Raw genomic sequence first — 9,900 nt, forward strand, 5'->3', positions numbered from 1 at the left:
CTTGTAGTAACAGTTGGTCTACCTATGTTGTTTTATATTTTTCCTGTAGGTCTTTCTTTCAAGAAGTATCTTCTGTTCTTCTAGCCACTCCAGGTTGGTCGGCTTGTCCTTTCAAGTGGGAATTTCCCATCTCTGGAGATCTGGATGTGGTTCAGGCTTCCACCTATTGTCTTATGTATTGGCATATTATCATTTTTATAAAGTAAAAATTTGCTGCCTTTAATTGTTCCCCTTCTGGCTCCAGTTCTGCTACTTAAGCTGAGCAAGAAATCACATCTCTTCTTACAAATGGGTCTTTCAGACATGTTGTTAAGTGCCATTGAGTTGGTACTGACTCATAGCAACACTATGCACAACAGAATGAAACACTACCCCGGTTCTGTGCTAACCTCACGATCTTTGCTACGCTTGAACTCATGGCTGCTGCCTGGGGGTCTTCCTCTTTTTCACTTTACCAAGCATGATCTCTTATCTCCAGGCACTGGTCCTTCCTGACAACATGTCCAGAGTATGAGAGATGAAGTCTGGCCATCCTGGCTTCCAAGGAGCATTCTGGCTGTAATTCTTCCAACACAGATCTGTTTGTTCTTTTGACAATCTGTGGTGTATTCTCCTCCAACACCATAACTTAAATGCATCAATTCTTCTGCAGTCTTCCTTGTTCACTGTCTTTCACATGCATGTGAGGTTATTGAAGAAACCATGGCGTAAGTCAGGCACCTTAGTCCTCAAGCTGATATCTTTGCTCTTGAACACTTTGAAGAGGTCTTGTGCAGCAGATTTGCCTAATGCAATATATCGTTTGATTTCTTGACTTGCTGCTTCCATGAGTGTTGACGGTTGATCTTAGCATAATGAAGTCTTTGATAACTTCAGTCTTTTCTCCATTATACGAATGTGGTTTATTGGTCCAGTGATGAGGCCTTTTGTTTTCTTTACATTGAGTTGCAACCCATACAGAAGGCTGATCTTCCTCTGTATTTCAAGTCCTCTTTGCTTTCAGCAAGTGAGGAGGTTATATAATCTGCATATTGCAGGTTGTAAGTTACTAGAATTTAAATTCTAAAGCACTTGCTTTGTAGTGGGAGTTCTAACTCCATTTTCAGCCCTGACGGAATTTCCTCCTCCCTTGAGCTCTTTCTGGCCATTAACCGGTAATGTCAAAGGCTTTGCCTTAAGGTAGGGTGTGTTTGAAACTAGATTACAACTCTCCTAGCCTGCCTCATCTGCTGCACAAGACCTCTTTTAAAGATATCAATTTGAGGTGTGCTGACCCACCGCAGGGTATATTTTCCATCGCCTCATATGCATGTAAGGAGCTCTGGTAGCGTAGGGGTTACGAATGGGGCTGCTAACCTCAGGATCAGCAGTTCGAAACTACCAGCTGTTCCGCTGGAGAAAGATGAGGCGTTCTGCTCCCGTAAAGATTTACAGCCTCGGAATCTCTGTACAGGGTTACTGAGTCGGAACTGACTCCACGGCACTTAACCACCACCATATGCATGTGAATAAGGAAGACAGTAGCGGAATTGATGCATTTGAGTTATGGTGTTGGCGAAGAAAGTACTATGGACTGCCAGAAAAACCAACAAATCTGTCTTGGAAGATGCACAGCCAGAATGCTCCTTGGAAGGAATAATGGCACAACGACATTGTCTCATGTGCTAGGGACATGCTCTCAGGAGGGCCCAGTCTCTGGAGATGGAGCCACACAATGGCTGTGACATAACAACAGTTGGGAGGATGGCACCAGCCGGGCAGGGCTCTCTTCAGGCTCAGATGTGACCCTCGGCCGCTGCTCTAGGCCTCCTGGACTTTTCCTTCTGGACATGTCCATTTCTGCTGTGACCGTACTGTTCATCAAGCCAGTTGAGAGCCACAGATGCTGTTTGCAAAGGAAGTCCAAACCAAAACCTCACGGTGACCCACGGGCTGTAGCGTAGAACCATTTCAGAGGGCATTCTTGCCTGTAATTTTCACAGAAGGAAACCAGGCTTTTCTTTTGGAGTGTGGCTGGGTAGGTTTGAACCGCCAACCAGTGTGTCAGTATTATTGCTGTTAAGTGCTGTTAAGTTGGTACCGACTCATAGAGCTCCTGTATCCGGTTTCTGAGGAGTGGTGGGTGGGTTTGAACTGCTGACCTTGTGGTTAGCAATTGGTGCTTATGCTATAGCACCACACCAAGACCGTTGTTGTCATTAAGTACTGTCAAGTTGGTTCTGATCCATAGTGACCCTGTATAGGGTTTTCAAGGAAAGGCTGGTGAGCTTGAACCACTGACCTTGTGGTTTAAACTGACTTTGCAGTCCAGCGCATTAATCCACAGTGCCACACTAGGACAGCATGACTAGTTGTGTGCCACTACCCAGGGCACACAGGTGCCACCACCTAGGGCAGACAGGTGGTGGCTGGTCTCTGATTCCTCCCTTAGCCTTAACTCTCCTGCTGCTTGGAACTGAAGTGGGCTTCAGAAGGTCCTGGAATAGCTTATTGTGACCAACAGTAGTTGTCATTAGAATGGATGGAAGCTAGGCCAAAGAAAGGAAATTTGGTACTTGTTGGCAGGTAAATCCTATCATTGTTTGGCTTCCAGTATAGGGTTTCCGAGGAGCTGCTAGTGGGTTTGAATCACCAACCTTATGGTTAGCAGTTCAGTGCTTATCTTACCGCACTATACCAGGACCCCATCTGGTGCACACAGTAGGCACTAAATGTTGCCAAATGGTCAGTAGTTCGAACCCACCAGTCACTCTGAGGGAGACAGAGGAGGCTTTCTGCTCCCATTGAGATTTACAGCCTCAGAAACCTTACAGAGGGTAATGATGAGTCAGAACCAGCTTGATGGTAGTGGGTTTGGTTTTGAGTGATAAGCCCCCAAACAAGCCCATTGCCATGGAATTGCCTCCGACTCACAGTGACCGAGTAGGGCAGAACTGCTCCAGAGAGTTTCCAAGGGGGTAATAATCCCGTGGAAGCAGACTGCCTCATCTCCTACAGTGTGATTGGTGAAGTTGAAACACTAACCTTCCCGCTTGCAGCTGAGCACTTAACTGATGTGCCATCAGGGCTCCACCTAATAGCTCTTAGTTCTACATCTTTTAGGAGAGGCCTGCTCTGGGAGCAGCCCTCGGCCCCATCTGCATCCGAGAAGGATTCCTAGGGAATGGGACATGGCGGCTGAGTTGGAGCAAAATGAGCTGTCAGGGTGAGGCTCAGTCTGGACCTGGGAGGTCTCACTCAAATCCTTCTCACAGAAACTTTGTGAACTTGCTGGCCCTTGCTAGTCCCTGGCAGTTGGATTCAGGTTGCTTGATCTCTATGAGGCCCTCAGTCTCCTTTTCTGAAAGAGAGGGATAATACCAGCTCTCAGAGGGTCATAGTTGGGGTTCTTCAGACGCAGGCCTTGAGACAAGATTCGAGTGCAAGTAATTTATCTGGGAGGTGATCCCAGGACACACCAGTAGGAGAGATAGGAAGGAAATAAAGGCGTTAGTATTAGCTCCATGGGCAGCTGGAGCTCAGTTCCCCAGGGGGACTCTGGGAGACTATGGAGAACTCCATTCAGACTGAAGGAAGAGAGTGACCTTTCCCCCCACAAGGGGTATGTGTCTGTTACCCAGCTGTCCTTGGCTGAGTACTGCTTCCAGAAGTATTAACTTTCTGGCATTTCAGCTTGCCCTCGTGGCTCAGTGTTCTCCTGTGGCCAGAAACTAAGCCTGCGGGCCGAGGGGTGCAGATGTTTGCAGCGAGGAGACTGGCATGGAGAGGTACATGCCAAGAGGACAGGGTGGTGCAGACAGCATGTGCCACAGGCAGATCCCCAGCCTCTCCCATGTGATTCCCTGTGGATGGCATTTTCCTTGAGAAGAAAGCATTAATGGATGACTTCTTGTGAATTGGCCTCAAGCCCTGCCATCTCCCAGCTTTCACCAGCAACTCTTAGGCATGCCAATGTGGGTGATAGCTGCTCTGCCCTTCCCCAAAAGGCTTAATAAAAAAAAAATCAACAGAAAAGAATTGCACAGGATTGCTGATCAGCACATGAATGCCTGTTTACCCCCTGGAAAAAAGTCCTCCAAACAGGGCTGGTGGGACCAGGCTGGGCTCAGCTCCTCTCTAAGACCTGCCTGGCAGATGTACAGGGCAGGGAGGTGTGGGGGCCAGGCGAGGGCCCAGTGTCCTACTCTTTGCATGAAGTGGGCTGTTTCCAGAGGGTATGTCATGGCTGACAATTCCACAAAGTTTTATTATTTTTTGGGAACACTTTACCTATACAGGGTTGCTATGAGTAAGAACCGACTTGAGAACACTTAACAACAAGTCCTGCCATAGCAGGCACATCTCGCCCCAAACCCTATGATGGTGTCCATTTTACAGACGAGGAATGAGACTCAGAAACAGGAAATGATTCATCACACTGCAAGGAACTTGTAAAATTGGGTCATCCCTAGAGCCCTCCACCCTCTTCCATGACTCCAAGAAATGTTGGAGATTCCACCCAAACTATAGTTGTTATTGTTAAGTGCCATCGAGTAGGTTCTGACTCATAGAGTTTCAAAGTCAGTTTGAACTACAAGGTCAGTGGTTCAAGTTCACCAACTGCTCCTGGGAAACCCTATACAGTGTCACTATGGGTCAGAACCGACTTGACACTTGATGGCACTCAACAACAACAACAACAAAGGGTTTCCAAGGAGAGACTGGTGGTTTTGAACCCTGATCTTTTGGTTAATAGTCCAGTGCTTATCCTACAGCGCTGCACCAGTACTCCTGGTCAAGACATTTTGATGTTAAATACCATCAAGTCAATTCTGTCAATTCTGTCATCATAAGTACCATCGATTCATAGTGACCTTGTATAGGGTTTCCAAGGAGTGGCTGGGGAGTTTGAACCGCCAACCTTGCAGTTCAAACCAACCTTGCCATCCAGTGCATTAACCTGCAGTGCCACATCAGGATTAAGGAGTCAGCACATGTTTTCTATAAAGGTCTTCCAAACCCAGTGCTGTCTAGTCAAGTCCATTCTGACCAACAGAACTGTCAGAGGGCAGAGCCGAACTGTCCCGTGTCCTGGTGTGCCACTGTAGGGTAAACACAGGACTGCTAACCACATGGTTGGTGGTTCAAATCCACCAGCTGCTCCTTGGAAACCCTGTATAAACTGGCCATGTGGTGGTGGCCCTGAGTCATAGTCACCAGGACCCCAACTTTTAACTTAGGTGACTGTTGGTAAATCATTAAGAACACACCCAGACAAGCTCCCTGGGTCTTTGTATAAACCTGGGCAAGCCTAGAAGTTATAATCTACTTTCAACCACACCCTACCTGAGGGCAAACTGCCCCTCCCTAGGTTTGCCCTGGACTTTTCTAAGCATAGCCATATTACTGGTTTAATGGTCAGACATGATTTAAATGACTTCTTAACACATGTCAAAACTCAAAATGGAGTTAGGGCTCTCACGGTGCACCCTAGCCTTCCACAAGACTTAGGCTCCACTACATCTCCCCAACCCAAAGCTTAAACTCACTGCCACGAAGCTGATTCCAACACAGGCTGTTACTGTTATTAGATGCTGGTGAGCCGGTACCGAAACACTACCCTGTCCCACACCAAACCCACAATCGTTGCTACGCTTGAGCCCATTGCTGCTGCCACCATGCCAGTCCATTTTACTGGGGGTCTTCCTCATTTTCATTGACCCTTCAATTTACCAAGCATGATGTCCTTCTCCAAGGACTGGTCCCTCCTGATAATAAGTCCAAAGTATGAGAGACAAAGTCTGGCCATTCTGGTTTCTAAGGAGCATTCTGGCTGTAGTTCTTCCAACATAGATTTCTGATGCATAGTGACCCATAGTGAATAGGGTGTCCGAGACTGTTCATCTTTATGGGAGAAGAAAGTCTTATCTTTCTCCCGTGGAGCGGAGGATGGGTTGGAGCTGCTAACCTTATGGTTTAGCAGCCCAGTGTTTATCCTACAGCGTCACCAGGGCTTGATCCACCTCCTGGAGGAAGGAGTGCTGTTTACTCATCTTTGTTGTTTTTCTTTGAGTTCCAGCAGCGGGCCTGGCACATAGTAGGTGCTCAGGAAATGCATCTTAGTTGAAGGAAAGCAGCATGGTATAGGGAAGACATTGACTTAATCTCTGTGTGCTTTTGGCTAAGGCCCTTCCTTCCCCTCTCTCAGTCTCTTTACCTGTAAAATGGGCATAATAGTAATAACTCCTACTGCATAAAGTAGTTTCATGTATTAAGGGAGATCATGGGTGGATACTCAAAAAAATTTTTTTCCTGAAAAGAAAGCAAGAATAAAGGCTGCACCCTCCATGATTTAAAAACCATGGCCCTCAATTCTTAGTCCCTCTTTGAACTGAAGGCCATTTCTTGTTTCCTCTAGTGCCCATAGACATTCTTTTCTGACTCCTCTCAGGTGCTGGGAAGGGGTGGGTGAGGTACCAGGGAGCAGCCTGGTTGTCTGTGAGGAGGATGAGCCCTGCTTTCAGTTCTGTATTCAGGACCAGGCTGGCAGAGACCACAATCAGTCTTTGCCCCAAGGGCTCAGTGTCGCCTGTAAAGAATTAATGGCCAGGAAAGGTGTCTGCCAATTATTTTTCCTCTCAAGGTGCAGAGATTACAGAAAGCGAGCCAATCCCATTTCAGATCCAGCACTACCTGCAGACATCTCTCCCGGGAGAGTTAGCGTCTCTGCTTGAAGGATAGGCTCAGACCTATCCTTAAAGTGTGTGCAGAATGGTCAGTGAAAGGGGAAGGCAAGAAGGGACACATGTGTCTCTTGGTTTGGGTTCCCCTAGAAGTAGGTGCTGATTCAAGGACTCCTGTACAAGAAGTTTATTTGCTGGTAATCCTCCAGAACGCCCCTAGGAGAGTGGGGTAGTGAATTGGGAAAGGGAAGAAGATTTTAAGTGTATCACTAAGCCACTTACCCTCCTGAGTGACTGGAACTTAATCTCACCTGGGAATTCTTGGAAGATTAAACCATCTAAGGGGCAAGGAAGCTGGAGTATTTAGACTCCAAATCTTCTGGATCGTGGGTTGAGAGTTGCTCCAAGGTGTTATTTACTCAGCACTGTCAGCCAGCTGATCTTACTTGTAGCGGAGAAAGTCCTTTAAGGCAGGAAGGGCAGGTGTTGGCAGCTGTACCCTGAAATGGTAGGGATTGAGCACCCATACTATCTGCTACTACAGATATTGGAGGTTTACACTACTAGTTCAGGAACTTAATATTTGTTGTTGTTAAGTGACTTCAAGTCGGTTCTGACTCACAGCAACATTGTATAGGGTCTCTAAGGAATATCTGGTAAACTTGAACCTCCATCCTTGCAATTCCAACCAACCTTACGGTCCAGTGCTTATCTTATAGTGCCACACCAGGACTTCTTAATATCTGTTGTTGTGAAGTGCTATCAAGTTGGTTCCGACCCATAGTGACCCGGTATAATGTGTCTGAAGAGTGACTGGTGAGATTGATCCGCCGACCTTGCAGTTCAAATCGACTTTGCAGTCCAGTGGATTAGCCTGCAACACCCCACCCGGTCTCCTCCTAATATCTGTGATCTTATTTAATCTTCACATATCTCCAAGACTTCATTCTAGTTATCTCCTCTCCCCAAACTCAATTCTCAGGGTTGAGGCTAGGGTGAAGTGAATGAGAATAGACTTTCTTTTTTGTTGTTGTTTAAACTTTTCATTGTGACTTGAGTGAAGGTTCAGAGAGCAGATGGTCAGTTTTGCATTCGGCAAATCAGATACTTGGCTTCCTTACAATGATTGCCAGCTACCATCAGTTAGTAGTATTTACCTCTATTTCCTTTAACTCTTATACTCCTTGAAGTATGGCATTTAAGGGGGCACCAAAAGATACAGTACTCAAGATAAAGAACATATTCCTGCAATATTGAAAACAAAACCCTGACATGAATGTGAAAAGTCCACAATGAACAAAATATCAACGGTTTGAATACAGACAGGATAGTAACAGTGCCATGCTGAGCCACATTGAAGGCCAAGGCCAAAGGAAACATCACTACCATCGGCCTTGTCATCAAGGGTTTTCTTGCATTTTCCAGGATGACTGTTTGACATCTGAGTTACAAATTTCTGGAAACTTTCACAGTCACTTTGAAGCCACCCAGACTGAGAAAGGTCCTTTGTTGGCCCCTGCTACGTTGTTATGGTTGTTGTTTTTAAGTGCCATTGAGTCGATTCCGACCCATAGCGACCCTGTGTAGGGTTTCCAAGGAGCAGCTGGTGAGCTTGAATCACCGACCTTGCAGTTCAAATGACTTTGCAATCTGTTGCATTAGCCCACAGCAACACACCAGGACTCTGTCCTTCCTATTGTTGTTGTGAAGTGCTGTCGAGTTAGTACCGACCCACAGTGACCCTGTATAGGGTTTCCCAGGAGCAGCCGGGCCCTACTACAGGGGCTCTTTTTTTCTTTTCTTTTTTTAATGTTTTATTGTGAATTGTGTGATAGTTTACATGGGAGGACATTCGTTTTACATGGGAGAACATTCGTTTCATCCTACCGTATATCGTTTCATTGCTTACAGGGCCTCTTAAAACAATTTTTATGCCTTGTACTGCTCTGGCAAAGAAGCCTGGTGGCACAATGTTAGGTGCTCAGTTACTTACTGAAAGGGTGTCAGATGCTCCTTGGGAGAAAAGAGCTGGAGATCTGATGTAAACATTGTTGGGGTTGTTAAGTGCCATTGAGTTAGTTCTGATTCATATAACCCTGTACAGGATTTCTGAAGAGTGGCCAGTGGGTTTGAATAGCTGACCTTGTGGTTCAAACTGACCTTGTGGTCCAGTGCTTTTTCTGTACTCTCACACCAGGATTCCAAAGGACCATACATTGTTGTTGTTAGGTGTTGTCAAGATAGTTCTGACACATAGTAATCCCATGCACAACAGAATGAAATGCTTCCTAGCCTGGCACCGTCCATAAAGATTGTTGTTTTTAAGTGCCATTGATTCACTTCCGACTCATAGGGACCCTGTATAGACTTTCCAAGGAGCAGCTGGTGGGTTTGAACCTCAACCCTTGTGGTTAGCAGTCTAAGGCTTATCATACAGCACCACACCAGAATTTCAACCTAAGAAATCCTGTAGGGCAGTTCTACTCTGTCATATAGGGTCTTAATGAGTTGAAAATCTACTAGACAGTACGTAACAACAATACCAGCTCCTTTGGAAGCCTGGTGAAGTGCATGAGCTGCTTCTTAGAACTATGTTTTAAATGTATAACAAAAAAAGAAATGATACTGAAAAACAATGAAAAAAAGGAATAATACTATATATGTTGGAATTAAGTATCTATTCCTGTGTAACAAAACTTCATGGCTTAAAGCAAAAATATTGATTGCTCATGAATTCCATAGATGAAGAATTCTGGAGTTACTTAGGGGGTGTTCTGATTTAGGGTCTCTTTTGAGAGTCATCTCTCTTGTGGTCAAGATGAAGCCTGGGGCTACAGTCATCGGACACTTTGTTTCTAAGATGGCACATTCAGATGATATGATAGATGGAATTGTGTCCCCTGCTCTCCCCAAAGTGTTGTCAATCCTGACCCTTATACCATGACCCTTATATTGTGATTATGATCTGTCAAAAAACAAACAAACAAAATGCCCCAAACTCTGCCAACATTAAAATGAATCTACTTTTGTTCGGTGTCATCGAGCCAGTTTGAACTCATGGCCAGCAGAATGCAAACCGCTCAGTCCTGTGTTAGCCTCCCAGTTATTTTGTTTGAGTCCATTTGTGCCTCATTGTGTCAATCCATCCCAGTGAGGTGATGTGCAGATGATGTTCTTTTCCACTGGTCCCTCCTGATAACTCTACCAAAGTACTTGAGAAAAAGTCTGGACATCCTTA

The sequence above is a fragment of the Chrysochloris asiatica genome, unplaced genomic scaffold, assembly GCF_000296735.1.
Source record: "Chrysochloris asiatica unplaced genomic scaffold, ChrAsi1.0 scaffold00023, whole genome shotgun sequence".
Lineage (NCBI taxonomy): Eukaryota > Metazoa > Chordata > Mammalia > Afrosoricida > Chrysochloridae > Chrysochloris > Chrysochloris asiatica.